The sequence below is a fragment of the Tachypleus tridentatus genome, chromosome 13 (assembly GCF_004210375.1).
Source record: "Tachypleus tridentatus isolate NWPU-2018 chromosome 13, ASM421037v1, whole genome shotgun sequence".
NCBI classification, from domain to species: Eukaryota; Metazoa; Arthropoda; class Merostomata; order Xiphosura; family Limulidae; genus Tachypleus; species Tachypleus tridentatus.
The window spans coordinates 150,724,461-150,739,699 of NC_134837.1; the positions used below are offsets into that span (position 1 = coordinate 150,724,461).

General features: G+C 32.4%; 1 long non-coding RNA gene across 1 annotated transcript; it reads left to right on the top strand.

Moving 5' to 3' along the window:
• Positions 1-1,029: 1,029 nt before the first annotated feature.
• LOC143239942 (uncharacterized) lies at positions 1,030-14,972 on the top strand. Its single transcript, XR_013021449.1, has 4 exons — positions 1,030-1,278; positions 3,509-3,585; positions 10,091-10,218; positions 14,529-14,972. It is a non-coding gene; the product is annotated as an uncharacterized LOC143239942 (long non-coding RNA).
• The last annotated feature ends 267 nt before the right edge of the window (positions 14,973-15,239 follow it).

Genomic DNA, 15,239 nt, shown 5'->3' on the forward strand with positions numbered 1-15,239 from the left:
AAATCCAACTAATTAAGGAAAATAAACTTCAAAATCATTTGTCTAAATTGAGGAAAAGATACAATACATGAATAAGATATGTCGAGGTTAACATCAAATGGTTTTTATGATGACTTATTTTACTTCTAGTTGCTGAAATTCCTGGAACAAAGCATTATGATCTCGTTACGTTTTGATCAGTTTATTGTAACATGTAATATTTTTCACATGAATGCTCACAGAATGTTTTCAGTTTTCCAACATAGTGAAATAGCTGAAATTTCCATACGTTTCGCATAAACTTTGAGTTAAGATTATTATTCGTATCATATTAACGGAGCTCTTCAGTCGTTCAGCGGTAAGTCTGAGGGCTCATACGTAAAAACCCAGTGTTTGATATCTAAATAAAAAGAAATAAATACATTGATGAAAATATTGATCTCAAAGTAAACAGATATTAGGTGTAAAGTAACATTTCCACTATAACGATACTGATTTCGAATAAAACACAGGATTAAGAGTAGAAATATCTTCTAAATAACTATTTCCAGTAATTTAATAGTTACGTTTATAGGTTTTGTAGCCGTTTTTCTAGTACATTTGTAAAAATATTTACTATTACTTGATGAAGGTTGGGTGATTCTGTTGGGTTATTTGCACCTGTTTGTTTTTTTTTAAATTCCCCACATAATTTCTTATAATACTATCATTTTGTATATACATATATTTCACATTTGTCATTTAACTTTAAAATTCTTAGAATACGATACTTACATTTCCTCTACTTTATTATTCTGTAATACAACTTCTTCCTACTATGATGCCCTATCTAAACATCCATGATCAAACCCTTAACCTCGTTCCCACGTCAGCCTTCTGACTGCAAATGTTAGTTTTAACTAAGTTCCCAGTTAATTGCAGAAAAGTGTATTGCCTAAGGAAGGTGTACTTCTAGTTCAGATATAAGTTCTAAGTAATTTTAACTATCTATCATCAGTGTAGTTATCTTTGTTCATAAGCTCTCTTGTCATCCTCAGCCAAGAACCAATGGTTTACTGACCCATATCCCTAGAAAGATAGTCTTTTCCGTGTTTTTTAAAGAAATTTATTTGTTATTTAGTCTGAACCTTTCTCTCTTGGATATGATGCCATCAAGATTACTTCGCGTACGTTTTGAGCTTATACAATATTTATTAAAGTGGTGTATTCTGGAGAAATTCTTGTGTGAAATAAATCTTCGGATTTTTTGAATTGAATATTTCCACTTTAGACTTTATAGCTACTGCCCTTGTATCTGAGGTAAGCTTCGTTTTTTTTCCTTATCACTCAGTAAGGAGACAACTATAACCTATTTTTACCAATACTAATCTTAAATATATTGTTTTCAGAGCTTTTGATTCGCATTAAAGTCTCATACGTTTAAGAATACTAGTTATATTTACCCTTACACAGATTATTTCTGGCTTATCTATCCACCCTTTTCCAGAATATTAATTCCAGCAATCTTTATATTTGTAAAGGGGCATGGATATTGCCATCAAGAGGGTAAATGTTTATACGGTTTGTCTATCAACCCAAAATGTTGTGTTAAGTTCGAAAGATCTCACAGAACGATTTAAGATGCTATATATCATTCATGTGATGTTCCTTTACATAACTTTGCACAACTTTACACTTCTAAATTTGTTTCCGTGAGTTATACTTTTTTCTAAAGTTGATATTCTGTTGTTTACTAGATAACTGGTGGTTATTTACTTTATTTCAATAAACACTATTTGGATTAATAGGATTTTATTACTATTCTTTATCCAGAATCTGACTCTTTCAAAAATAATTAAATTAAACTTTTGAACTTCTGCTTTCATTAATATACCCATTATCTTTCTAAATCGAACCCTTAACATTATGTTTTTAATATTATAATATTACGTTATATAAAAACATTGTTTTAACTTAATGCTCTTTACTTGTGGATGGGAACTATCAATTTAATATACACAATTTCTATATATATATACACATAACATATTTGCCAAAAAAAATATATGTTTCTGTAATCTTAAAAATGACAAAGCACTGTTCCGATTGTCTTCTCAGAGATCCGTGGGGAATTATGTAGGAATCTGTATTCGAATATTAGCCTCTAAAGTCATTCAAATGTGGGTCCTATGTTAACCCCATGAAGGCGTATGTCACTTAATGTAAATACATATATAATTTTTCTTGTGCATATTGGAAAACTAAATATATTAATATCTAATTAATTTGAAGAATGAAAGTATTAACCAGACTAAATTTATGATATTTACATGTATTCTTAATAAGCTTACATTAGTGATTCTCAAATTTCAGAATTTTATCTACTGGTAACAATTTTTCACTTTTGTAAAATGACATAACCTCACTTACTTAGGTCAGTGGTTCCTAAATTCTTTTATCCTGAGACTTCCTTGGTGTGAATAAAAATGTTCAATGCCTCCAACCTTTAAAAATCACATTTTACGCATTTTTATAGGTTGGGGAAGTTATAATTTATAGGACAGCACTTTTTCAATTACCATAATAAAGTAAAAACGATAACTTCTCTTTTCGACAAAGTGTATCATTTGATAAACTTAACATTATTTTATACGCTTCTTGTTTGTTTAGAATTAAAATTAATTCAGCATTTGCCTTTTCGGCTAAAAATATGTTTTTCCTGTTCCAATTAGTTTTGTTAAAAACCTTTAAAAATAATTGATTATTACCTTTATCAGTTATACTATTAAACATACTACACTAACTTGCTTCTCAAAAAACACACTTAATGCATTTTTATTAAATTAGTTCAGTTAATAAATATCAATATTACGATAAATTATTTCATTTATGTCATATCTGAGTTAAAGGCTATGTCGGCTGCTTACCAGCTATATCTAATTCAGACGAAGTCTAAGCCTAAGATGTAATGTACAAACTTAGTTCAGAAACAGCATAGTGATAAGCAAAAACAGATTTATTCTAATTCAGCAGTGGTATTATAATTATAATCTAATACGCTTTAAGTATGTATTATATGTTCATTAATTTTTTTCTTGTCACGTTTTTTCTTTGTTGAAACTTTTCCTTTTAGCTTAATGCTGATCATTGTAAAGTGGAAAAACAGATTGATGATAAGGTGCTGTTACTTAAGTGACAGAAATGATAATTAATTATGCCCTACCAAGAACACTGTGTGGCATATCTCTACTGAAAAACTAAAATAAAAAAATTGAATATTTTTAATGTAATTAATAGCGTTTGTGTTTTAGCGATGTGTGATAGTCGAGAAAACGTTTGTATTTCTTTTGTTGTTTCTTTTGAAACTAGTGTGTACATGCTAATGAATGAATTTACTGGGAAATATCCAATTCAAATAACGAATTAGAAACTTTATAAAAGTCTTGATTTGAGGCTGATGCATAATATTTGTTGAAACACGTAAACTGTGGACTTGAGGGAAATCTAACTTGTTTTATTCATCACTGGTATACCAAAATTTATATTTCAGTACACCGCCTTGATCTCCACTTCTGTTACTTTTTGGTACCCCATCACCAGAGGCAGATTACAAATACTGCCAGATAGGTAAGAAAGAGAATATATGAGAAATTAGTTTAATTTTTATAAGATATGGTATCTTGACTCTATCCTTCTCTAAATGGTACACTCGACTCCTTTCTATCACGAAAAAAAAATAATTACTTTCGTTCTGTTTGTATTACGTACTAAGTACCGTTTGATTACACTAAGTAAATTATTTTAGATATAAAACATTTGTTCACTAAGAATAAAAGTTCTAGTAAATAATGTTAAAGAATCGTGAAAACTTTCTTTATTTATCAAGGTTATAAATATAAAAATCTTTCAGTAGCATTGCTTTCTATTGAAATTGGGAAAGAATGATTTTTTATGGAAGCATATATTAGATAAATATTGTTCGAATAAACGTTCAAATATCACATGTTGATAAAGGTTTTAAAGATGAATAGAAATGAGTGATCAAACTCAGAATTATAGTTTTGTAAAACTTTAAGATTTCGCTTTTCCTGTAACTGTAGAAAATATGAAATAACGATTTTTTTGTTAATTGTAAACTCTATTTGCAGAATAAAACAAAGCACGAGCTACCATTTCTTGCTACAACTTTCTTTCAGAATAAAACTTATGTTAATGTTAGCTTTCATAACTTTATTTTCTTATAGTGTTATTAAATTAAATTGCAACAAAACTTCTGAGGAGCTGCAAGCTTTAAAAGGTTTTAAAATAGACAAACTGTAGTATTTATCAAGTGGTTAAGGTAAATTGAATGTGATATTGATTATTTTAATAAGAGACTTGAAGATTTTCATGATTCTGTACGCTTAAAAGAAAAATAGTTAATTATATAAAATAGGAATTTCAAAAGTTTTTTTGTTTAGTTAAATGAAAAGCAGTAAGATAAGTCGGAGTTATCGACTTATATCCTGTTGGATATAAATAATCAAAAGGTTCCTTTTGGTTTATTTCATGACCAGTTGTTGCTGTTTCTGTAACAAAAAATAAAATGCTACGTTCTGACCAATTTATTTAAATGCTTAATATTTTCCATTTGAATATTCACATTATATTTTTAGTTTGCCAAGTGTATTAAGGCGTTCGACTCGTAATCCGAGGGTGGCGGGTTCGAATCCCTGTCGCAAAAAACATGCTCGCCCTTTCAGCCGTGGGGGCGTTATAATCTGACGGTCAATCCCACTATTCGCTGGTAAAAGAGAAGCCCAAGAGTTGGCGGTGGGTGGTGATTACTAGCTGCCTTACCTCTAGTCTTACACTGCAAAATTAGAGACGGATAGCATAGATAGCCCTCAAGTAGCTTTGTGCGAAATTCAAAACAAACAAACAAACAAGTTCACGAGAAACTAAAAACGTCTCTTTAATTATAATTCTTACATAAGTAGCAAAATTATATAACTTTCGAAGAAACTCTACAAATTTCGAATTGTAGTTATTTTATTAATTTTCTCGTTTTTTTTTGCCAAACGTATCGAGCTACAAATATTTTTAATAAGTTCGGTTATTAGAATGCTTAAAGTAGCGATTTATCACGTTCTCACTCCGTTTCTCTTGTCATTTTCATCAGTCGAGGGCATGTTTATCTCTTGCATCATATTATCCCTATATTCGACCAGTCCGAGTAGTTCCAAAGTTATACTTATGCAGGATGTGTGTCCTAGATACGGGGTTGGGTTCACGTTTTGGAATGTAAACGAAACATTGAATGTGAAGTTATATTATAACTGAAGTTAATATTTTTTTAATAGCGCTCACAAAGATATTTGTAAAGATAAATGATCTTGTTATGTAAGGTATTGATGAGTCGACTTTTAGGATGGATAAAATAACATTTCCTTTCCAACAATTTTGAAATACTACTAAGAATAGACATATTTTCTAATCGCGTATTTCTGATCAACGAATACCGCAGGCCTGCGATGGTTTTATTGTCTAGAACGTTTTACATGTTCACTAGTAATTCATGTACGCTGAATTCGAAAATGATATCCTTTTCACAAAAAAGGTGTTTGGTGTTTAGTATTGCAAAGCAACTAAGAAAACTGCGCCAAACAACCGGTAAAAAGGTAAAATTAGAAGTAAAAAATATTAAAATACGTAAGAAAGGAATCATGTTAAAACTAAACAAAGTTGCAACTGGAACAACGGAAAACCATTTATTCGGAAAAAAAGCATCACCCAATGAAGAAAGAAAACACAATTCCACATGGGATGCGGTGGTGAGAATCGAAGTTTTGAAGCAATTGCAAATCGCAAAGGCGTAAGGCGGTTCATGAGACTCAGTGTACAAACTAGAGAAGTGTAGAATACCCCTGTGCAGGATCGAAGCTACTGATGATGAACAGGGTCCAACATTTTTAGTGCAGAATTCCTGGCAGAGCCAGAGACCAGAGACCCATAGTCGAGTTTCGATCGAATGAGGGAACCATAGAATTTCTAGTATAGAACAAGAGGTGGAATAGAGGACACAGGGGATTTTCAGAGGCCTTGAACACTTGACCCGTAGCTGCTTGATGTGTGGTCACTTTACAGTTAAATATAAGCCCCAAGAACTTCTCTGAGACGGAGCTCGGGATCAGGGAGAATACTCCATTGGTGGCAGAAGGATATGCAAATTGTTTTAGAGCGAGAAAAGATAAAAACACATGCTGTGGTCCACATCAGTAAACAAATGAGGGCAGTTTGTAACTGCTGTTCAATAAACATCATGTCCAATGACCGACACGAGGTGTGAAAGTCGTCGACATAGAGACCACTTGCAACTATAGGAGGAATTTTCCACTGATGGCATTAATCTTGATAATGAAAAGTGTGACACTCAAGATACAGCCCTGAGAGACACAAGTTCCTGTGAGAAAAAACCAAAAAGCATCGAATCCACACGGACATGAAATCGACAGCCTATTAAAAATGTGTAATAACAACGGATAAATGCCCAAGCAATCCTTATGAGTGGAGGTCTCATAGGATACTATTTCATCCACGTGTAATCATAAGCTTTTTCTATCTCAAGATAAAAACATGATGTTGTCGCTTGTGAAAGGCTTCCTTTATTGACATTTCAAGTCGAACTTGGTGGCCTCACTGTATATCACTGTCATCGGAATCCACACTTGGTGGGCAAGAAGATGTTGTTTAATTCAAAGAATCAAACAAGACGAGCATTAACCATTCTTTCTAAGATCTTACAGAGGCAGCTCGTCAAAACAATTGTTTGATATCTTGAAGGAATCTTGGAATTCTTCACAGGTTAAGGAAAAAGGAGGACAATAGCAAGGTGCCAAACATCGGGAAAAACATTCTGCCAGGTCCAGTTAAAAACAATCAGAAGAATAGCAAGAGAGGTAGGAGAGATATGGCACAACATCGTGTAGTGAATATCATCAGGCTCAAGGGATGTAGTGCCAGACCTATGAAGATCAAGGTTGAGTTCCACCAGCATAAAGGGGCGATTATAGTCATAGATTCGCCCAGAAGGAAAGAAGCGATCGTTCTGCCCGTGTCGTGATGGTTAAAAGGCTGGGTAGGTCTCTGTCAATAGATGAAGATTCCAGTGACTTAGGGGCTGAAGGAGAGATTGGAATCGAGGAAACACCCAAACCTGAAGTCAAAGGAATGTGACCCAGGCAGTCACTGAAAGGAGTGGCGGAATAGACATTGAAGTCGACGTGGATTCGTCAACTCTTTCAACAATGAAGGGCAAATGACTCTTTACATGTTTTGGAAACGACTCTGCTGGAGGCACAGAGAGATCTGTCTGCACTCCCACTGTAGCAATGGCATGGAGTGCACCAGCATATGTCTGAGACAGAGTGGGAGAAAATAACTTCTAAGCTTCTGGGTAGGAGACATTGTTTATAGTCTTCAAGCTTTGCATTGTTTTCTCTTCCATTCACTTAGAACAAAAATTATAGTAAGAGGAGTGATATTAACTACAGTTAACACAGTGTGGTTCTAGTTTACACTTGCATGCATCGTGGTCTTTCTCACCACAACGTGCACATGTTAAAAACCACGACATGGTGTCTTTGAATGACCAAACCACTGACAGTGGAAGCACCTGAAAGGATTCGGAATGGACTGTCGTATCTTACAGTTCAGATAGTGTGCTTTTACTGTAGCATAAAGACATGGTGTTTTAAACGTCAATATTAGAACACTCGTTAGCATCATAATTCCGTATTTGCGAGTGGAGATTCGGTGCGTTGGTGAAACACTTTGAATTGGGGGAGCCAGCAAATACTTTTAATCCATTTTGAATAAAAAATGGAGACATATGGTCTACGAATTACTCGTACAAGGAATGCGTAATTAGAAATCAATGTATAGAAGCTGACTTTGATTGTGGCTGTACAAACAGAGTCGTCCTTGCGTGTTCGCTTTCCAATAAATTGTTTTTATTTTCATTTATTTTTATCAGGAATGGGGATATCTATAATAAAGATAATACATTTCAATGCCCATTGACGCCATTAATCATGAAGCCCTACGAGGGAACGCACTACAATGTCAATCAAGGACATTGCAGTAATGCCAGGGTTTCGTAAGCACTATACCCAAACACCAGCATTAGATAAAATGTCCACAACACTCACTAAGAACGTCTAACACTGGTACTCGGTTGATTCTAGTCCAAGTGGACCAGCAGATCGACTCTGAGTGGGCCACCCAAGGGTGTCCACCTACAGGAATTCAAAGTCAAAGTGGTATGTTGGAGTTGGAGCGCTCAATCACCATTATCTTCTTCTCCCCTTCACGGGTCACCAACAGCGGTAAACATGTGGGTGGATGTTTAGATCCCAGAGAAGGTAAACTGAATGTACAGAACATTCTCTAGAAGGCAACTCATCACGTAGAGGAACCAGCCTTGAGAGGATTGTACGTATGACAACCATTGAATTTATAAGTGGTTACCACGAGTGAATAAACTTTAATCAGTTGTTTTTATTTAAATTTGTCTAAAACGTACGCACAGTTAGACACACCACAGATAGCCCATTGTGCAGATAAGTAAGCCCACGTACTAAAGCGGATATGGGGAAGAATCAGTGTTTCAATTCTGTGTGACACATGTTTATAATGTGACAGTCAATCACACTGTTCATTGGTTTGTGGTGAGTGGTGATGACTTCCAGCGATCCCTCTATTTTTTCACTGCTATCAATACATTAGGGGCATCTAGGGCTATATAGTCCTCATGTAGCATTACGCGAGATTCAAACCAAACAAATATACTGTCATTTGTGTGTGTGAGACGCATGCAAGAATTATATTAACAAGGTTAGCTGTGCAAGATAGAACTGATTTTAGAGTGTCAGATTTTTGTTTACAAAATTTCAACCTGAATTTTCCTAAATGATGGGTACTCTCTATACTCGGCACCAGGAAATTTAAAAATCCCAGGTTATTTACGAGAAAAGTGGCAGCAAATATTAAAGGGTTGGACGAAACATCAAGCTGAGGGATGTGCTATTTATCAGGACGAAAGGACTAAGGGCAAAGAGTCAGTTACACAAAGAATGTAAAAGTGATTTCGAGCCTTTCTTACTCATACATTTGGCATTGCTATTTGTATATATTCTTGTAATGTATTGTATGGTGGTCTATGAATGTGGATAGCACTGTCAGTGATCATCCCTACAGTCTTTCGCTGTTTTCCTCTCCGTCATTGACATTGTTTCCGCTAACTTTGTCTCTGCTTTTGTGGAGACAGAGTTCTGATTTTGTAACATTTCACACCATCTGGGTCTGGTGTAGAATTTCTCTTTCTTGCCTGAAGAATTCTCTCTCTTGTTCATCTAAGTTATCTGATAATTCCAACTGTGTGTGTGTCAGCTCCCTCTTGCAGACTGTCATTCAATTTCTTGTATCCTTATATGACAGAAGCATATCATGTTTCTTACAGCTGGATAATATTATTCTGATAGAAATAAAGCAGAAAAAAGGCTTTATTTCTAATACAATCTCCACTCATTCTCCTTTTGATATAATGTGATCTAACCAGCTACCTAGATAATCTTTTCAAACATTTTCGAAATTTTTCGAAAATTTATTTGGCATACTGGGATCTGGTGAATCACATTACTCTGCTTTCACTTGGTATTCCTAATGATTTATCCTGTTATTTACTGGAATACAATAGTTTAAAGGGAATCTTGACATGTCTCCTTCTTATGTCTATGCACATAGTTCATTAGTTTCAGACGACATGAAAATAATGAAGCACAGTATTGTTCACAGTATTCAGGTAATTAAGAATGCACCAGTATTTTACCCATACTGTAACTTAAAGAATATGTTGTAAAACTGATTGTGTTAATCTTTAGATTCATTTTTGAAAATCAAATGTCTACTCTGATGTATTGAGATGTTATCATGTACTTGCATTTATCTATTGATATTAAAATGAGATACATAGCTCAATTTTTCTTTCAGACTAACTAAAGTTCTAACTGTCTAAGCAAATATATCATACCTTTTATTTTAAGTGTAAACGTTCACAAAGCATTATTATTCACTATATTATTTACATCTACAGAACATCGGTAAATATATTCCGACTACCCATTTGTGGAATAACACTTGTGGTGAATTCGTAAAATTACCCCATTACCATTAGTTCAGGTTCTGCATTAAACATATACGGATCAAAGAAACAAGTCTTGGGTAAGAGAACTGTTCAGTAATATTAATATAATTTGTTAGTATATATTTAATAACATAATATTATTATTTTTTTTCACTGAATTGAGATTTTTGTATATATAGGAGTTTCCAGTTGTCAACAGATAACCCAGCTTAAAATACAACATTTTCTCTTTAATTTATAGCAAATATTTTGTTGAATAATTTACCTTTTCAAGAATATTTATATTGGCAACTAGATAAAGTACAGATGTCATATATATTATATAATGTTTGCTGGTGTTCCGAACTCGTATCAACTTGTACATTTTGTACTCACTTTTTAAACAAAAACATTTCACGACATAATAAAGCTAGAATGTATGATCACATACATAAAATGTTATAATAATATTTCGATAGAAAATTAATTATGTGATAAAATAAAAATATATCTAGTAGTAAGATGGATGATAATATAGTTGCAAGTCATATTTTAAGATATTTTTGGCTAGAGAGTGTTTGATATATTATGTAAAAAAATTGATAAAAGTTAGTTATCTAGAAGTTTCATGAGCCAGGTAAGGATGCTAGTAGATGTAAATACGAGACTCTGTGAAGAGTTACTTAATGAGAAATTAATTACGTATTAACTAAGTTTATGATTTCAGTGAGAGTAACTGCATACATTTCTCTGTGATTTAATTAATAGAGAGTCGATTAACATCTTCAACCAAGGAGTATATAAATACGCTATGCCAATTAGAGAATATAAACTCTAGAAAACGTTACAGAAGAAATAATTTATCGTCGTTACATGCCTGAATTTCATCTTAAACAAATAATCCAAAACAATCTTCCCGTCTAATAGAATATATTACAACTAATGTTGGAAGTGGAATCATTTTGTGGAAATAAAATAGAATTTAAGTAATTACAACTTCATAATGACGACAACACCAGCAAGATCAAGTAAGAGAGGAAACTTAAGAGAATAATTAAAACAAAGATATTTAATACTTGAAAAAAATAAAAAAATAACTATGATTGGCGATAAGAATAGCGAATATATTGTAGGTATACAGAATATTTATAACAGTAAGGTTAAAGATGTAGAGAAAGGCTGTAATGGCAAACTCGAGGAGAAACAAAACCAAATCAATGAAAAAGTGAAACTTTTGTAATACAAAGATAAAGCTCTCTACTTCTTAGTCTGCATCTGTTTAACATTTTGAAATCTAAAAGAATATTAAGTATTAAGCATCAAATGAGAGAACTATTTGGTATACATATTATTACTACTTTGTTCCATTTTGACATCAACATATTTCTAAATAGCTATGGCCACATCTTTACAAAATCATGTTCCAGAATTTATTTGGAGTACTCAACAACCCTTACACATCTAGAAATCAACAGACTATGATCAAGAAAGTATTATGAATTACATGACAATTACTACATTTAGAGCTGGACTTCGAGTGATAACAAGCAGGAAAGTCATTCTACACAAGAGGTGAAATCCTCATATTAGGACTTTATAAATAAATTTACATCTAGTGACTAGGGCAAAGTAGAACCAACAGTTTCAGCGTATCCTATGATATGTATTGCTGATGACACTCTTATGATTCTGAAGAATAAAGATGTAATCATTAGGTCTACGATTAACAAACAAAGCATGCAATTTGAGTCAATAACGGTAGAACATTGCAAGATTTTTAGATGTATGTTGAGTGTTTCTAAATCAAAGAACATTAAAAGTACTCTACTAATGTAAAATATCGGAAGTCTAATGCCACATATTGATGAAAATACTAGAAATAATACTGGGAATGCTTATGCATTAATCCAGAAAACCATGTATTAATGAAAAATATAAACACCGTGTAAAGAGGTTAACTAAAGATAATAACAACGATCAACTTAAAGTACAAAATAAAATAATTGGTAAGTACAAAGAACCAATGTTGTCCAAAACTCAACTGAAAAATGAATAAGTGTAGAATTACTATCATGACAAAAAAAAAAAGAACTTCATATACCTTAAAGACAAACGTTACTTGACACAGCGGTGTTCATTAGGCGTCAAAGGGAGCTTGTATCAGAAATAGGAATATACTAATAGACATAATAAATTAATATAGTTGGTATGTTTGCAATATCTATATTCTGAAGAAAATTTTAATTTCAACAACTTTCAAATGAGTGGACAGTAAGGTATTAAGACATTATTAGGTAAAATAATTGAGAAAAATAACCCTTCTATTTAGTTTGGCTCTGGAAATCTACAGAGAAATGATGAGCACAAAGCTCCACTAAAGAGACCGCATGGACAATGCAACGGGTTGACCGTTGTACGTTTATATTAATACCTACCGTTTTCTCAGTAAATACTTTTGTTACGTATATTCTTGATGGTGTATTGCGCAAGACCCACCTGTACTTAGATTTGATAGAAAATTTTAAACGATTTTTGAGAGTAAGAATCAACAATATATGTTTTACGCTGACTCATTTTCCCACATTGTTAAAAACTTCTTAGGTTAAAATTTACTTTGAGAATAAATATATCATGAAACTATTTCGCGAAATGGATTTAAATATATGCTGTTCGTAACTAGAAAACAGAAAGTCTATGAATGAAACTCGTCATTGTACGCATTTGAAGATGTCGGGTACGTACGAAACTCAAATCTTGGTTAGAACTATGAATAAACCTGGTTTGTGAACATGTGTCAGTTCTTAAAATACAAATTAACAACCCAACGTTCTTCTTTCGATGTCATGGTGGAAACATGCGACTATACACTTTTAATTCAATTAACCAATTATGCGAAGGAGCATTAGGAAAATACTGAATCGAAATTTTTCACTGTTGTCTTTAAGTTATTAAGCAGCAGTCAGAACATCATCACTTATGTTAGTATAGAATGTAACTTGCCTTTGAATTTTCTGCACGCGTATCTCACAAAGGGTAGCTAGTGATTAAATCAAAGAGTTGTATAAGTTTAACGCTATTAATATCGGATTTCATCGAGGTTACATGGTATGGTAAAATTTCAATTTCAAAAAAGAACAAATTCCAAAGCTAAGGATCATTTAAGTGATTTAGAAAATCCAGAAAAACGGGAATGCAGTTATAACTAAAGGTCATCCACCCTGATTCTATTACAAAATGTAATTTAATAACTTCATTTATTTTTGCTTTAAGAAGGTGCATGAATTTAACGTGTTTTCATATGTAATTACTTCTTCACTTCCAAATTTCTATGAAACAACTTTGCCTGAAGAAATAATCAAACAGATACCGACGAGATTATTTGGGAAATTCTGGGAAGATTCTTGGTTACTTTTTTTTAAACATGGTGTTTATTGTGAATCTAATGTTACTGTTTTCCGCTAATACAAAAACTTTGAAATGTACTTACAGTCTAATGGATAACTTTATTGCATAAATAATTATTATACGCTTAACCACAAAAGCGATAATACTCGTAGTATCTTAGACTATGCATGTTATTTTATGTATCTTTCGCTACATGTGAATGGATGACTGTTTTAAAACGTTTCTAAAACGAGTTTAAGGTATAATCAATACTGCACTTAGGTTTATATTGACTGATTTTGTCAAGTGTTGGAAAGCATGGCATACCATTTTTTGAGTTAACTTTAATGCAGTTACCAAAATATTGAAGATTTAATCACAGATCATGAACTATCATTTACTTTGATGTTTGAGAAATAAATGACCCCCCACGAAAAAACAATAACAAATAAACCTGTCAAAGCTGTACCAAATAACGTAATGAAACCTTAAAATTCAATAATTTTTTATGTATAAAAGTTTAGACATTTTTGAGCACATTAATACTTTTGATAATAAAAACGTACACAACACATATGCAACAAGAAACTTACATAAAATAATATGTCATGGCACCTACTGATTAAACATAATATTCAGATGTATTTATTCTAGTAATATTTAGATGTAAGTGTAATTTTACACTGAGCTTCGAACAAAGAATATATAGTCCATTGTTTAACTTTGAGCTTAATAATAAGACTAGCTTCTCTTTTTAATGTGAACAAGAACAACTTTAGAGACAATCTCAATAATACTAGTAATTTGATATTCGCTAGTAAATAGCCAGATAAAAACAAAGTGTTGAAGGTATAGTAACACAGTGCACCGAGTTACAAGTTTACTAAAATTTCCAAATAGCTATTTATAACTTGAATAAAACGCTGGTTTTGTTTGTAATTTTGGGTATAAGCAGAAAACTACACAATGCACTACTTATACTGTGCCCACAAGAGGTACTGAAACCCGGTTTCTTGCGTTGTAGGTCCGCAGACATTCCGCTGTATAACTAGATGGCTGAAATGATGTAAAGAACTACGTAGAAAAAGGTAGAGTAATAGAAAGCAAACAGAGTAAAGAAGAAGAAAACAAGATAGCCTAAGATAGTTTCATCAGAGTACTTTTTAAATTAAACGACTATGCCTCACGAATTTAGTACTTTAAATCTCTTATATATTTATATCTTGTTAAAATTATGTGAAGAATGATAGAATTATAAAATAAATCTATTACTGACTTCAACAAGTATTCTACAACGTGTATTTCAACTTATGTGAAATGTTTTATTGTGTAATTTCTCTCGCAACATCTTGATGTTCAGGTTAATTTGATAAATGTTTAAGTAATAACAAAATTTTGTTACAAAGGTAGAAACTAATATTGAATTTGTGTAAGAGTGTTTGAAAACATTTCCAAGAAACGTTTGGTGTACGGCATATTTTAATAAATTGAGATTGTCAGAATACTTTAGTAATGGCTAATTTATTTTAATAAAAGAGTAAAGATTACTAAAATAAATACATAAACTTTTTCCGACACCTGTTAGTTAAGGGAAAGAAAAGAGAAAAAGTACACTTGAAGCATAAGACATATTTGAGATCTGAAATGTGGCTTTATATTTTATCTACTGTTTTTAATATGTATTTCGTATTTCGGCTTTACATTGATAATTACTCTTACAATTCAGACAGGCATT